This window comes from Protopterus annectens, chromosome 11.part0 (assembly GCF_019279795.1).
Source record: "Protopterus annectens isolate FY-2018-M chromosome 11.part0, PAN1.0, whole genome shotgun sequence".
Taxonomy (NCBI): Eukaryota; Metazoa; Chordata; order Ceratodontiformes; family Protopteridae; genus Protopterus; species Protopterus annectens.
In genome coordinates, this window is record NC_056745.1 from 1103155179 (window position 1) to 1103157576 (window position 2398).

Below are 2398 nucleotides of genomic sequence, written 5' to 3' on the forward strand. Positions count from 1 at the left end.
TTGTAATGAATAACTGTGTTTTTTCACTCTAATGAAGTCTTGGCTAGACAAATGTGGTTAGTGGTAGAATTAAACTACCTTTTAATAGCAATTCTCCTGCCATTATGTGTGTTACTTTAGTTTGTTATTTAGTTTTTTCATTCCTGTTTGTATTTTGGTTGTATACGATCTTCCTAGTGTCACAATGTATTCTTGTTCAGCATTTAACTGAAAGACATTTACTTTTAAGATGTTTTTAATAGCCCAGTACTTTAGTTTTCCTTTACTGGGTTTGTCTACAGACAGAACAGTACATTTGCGAGCCCAGCATTAATGAGAACAGGAGACAAACTTTGCAGACCTCTGGAAAACTGATCTGCTCTCAAGAGGTACTTGTAAACTTCCCAGTAAGTATTGCCTTTGACTTGTAATAATTCCTATAAATAATGTATTAATCTAGATTAAATTACTTATGTAAAATACCATAATGGTATTAACATTCTTATTACCTGTCTGAAATGAATTTTCATGAGCTTGTTTTTTTTATTTTGTTGAATTTTCTTGAGCTTGTTTTTTTTTTTTATTTTGTAAGAAATAAGGATAATAACAAAAAACAGTTTGGCTCAGACTTGATGAAGAAAAGGGGATTCCTGCCTCATTCAGATTTATTTTTTGTTCTCTTTCTTTATTTTCTTTAGATTCAGTTTTCCAGTATCCTCTCATACAGGGAGTACATTTTGTAAACAATAATTTTCAGAACACTATTTAAGCCATAATTCATATCAAAGTAATCCCCATTTGAATTCACTTTGGTTTTCTATGCAGGATAAATAACATTTGGATTTAAAGTCTAAGGTGGACTTTTGTTCTTGTGTTTGTTGTTGTTCTGTCATTTAATCAAATATGACTCTTTGTGACCTCAAGGACTTTAGCACTTCAGGCCTCTCTGTCAATAACTGCTTCATTAAATTCTTACAAATTCATATTCATTGCTTTTCTAATGCAGGGACGAGCCTAGATTTATATGCTTTAGTAGTGACTGATCTCATATTCTTGAAAACCACATAAATCTCAAATGTTTTCTCCAATACCACAGTTGAAAAGTATCCATGTCCTGGTGTATAGCCTTATTTATAGTCCAACCATTTAAAAGGTTACAGTAATATTAACTTTTCCCAGCCTTGGTGTCTTCAGTTTGACTTAGGAAGTTCTGGCAAGGTTAAATCCAGTATACACGTCACCTGATCGTCATTCACATCTGTCCCCGTATCATTAGATTTATAACCCAAAAATACTTCTTTCACCAGTCGCAACAACAAATCTCTGCTCAAGGTCAAAATGGTATTTCACAGTAGATACAGACTGACTCACATCAACTACTATTCCATGGTTATAATTGTAGACTAAATCACCTACAATCCGATTGCTAGACAATGCATTGGTATACACTTGCTTCTTAATATCTGCTGTACTTGCTTGTACTGATTGAAAGCTAACCCTGCTTTTGGTGCAAGGCTATGCTTTCAATCAGTCACCTCATTCTACTTCTTTCCTCAGCCTACCTCATTTTTGTTTAATCACAAGGCCTCCAGTCCTTCTGATGAAAAATACCATTGCAATCCCTCTGACCAGATAATTTTCAAATATAGAGAGGATATCGTTTCAAACTGAGATAGAAACATGGATAATGGGTTAGGCCTGTGAATATTCAAAGTCTGGATATGTATATATATATATATATATATATATATATATATATATATATATATATATACATATGGATCCCTATCATATGATAAAAACCTTGTTTGACTGAAGTGCATTTGATTGAAACCATATGACTTAAAATTTCAAAAGACTGAAAAGTCACTTGACTGAAACCCATAAGACTGAAACCCATAATACTGAATTTCAACATACTAAATTGTAAACTGGACCATATAAAACCAGACTAGGTGGGGGGGGCTATGTCACCACACCCCCAATGTGGGGGGTACAACCCTCACACCCCCCAATGTGGGACTCTGTGCCCCCCCAGACTCCTCTTAACTATATATACTAATTCCAGGATCGCACTACAGTGGGGAAAAGGGCATATACCTTTCACGTACCTTACAGTAGCCTATATGCTGCCACTACTATGCCCTTTTCCCCACTGTAGTGCGATCATGGAGTTAGTTTATATAGTTGGGAGGGTGGGGGGGGTGAAACCCCCCACCTAGTCTGGTTTTATATGGTCCAGTTTAAAATTTAGTATGTTAAAATCGACTGTTATGGGTTTCATTCTTATGGGTTTCAGTCAAGTGACTTTTCAGTCTTTTGAAATTTTTTGAAATTTCAGTCTTATGGTCTCAGTCAAATGAGTTTCAGTCATATAAGGTTTCTATCATATGATAGGGATCCATATATATATATATAT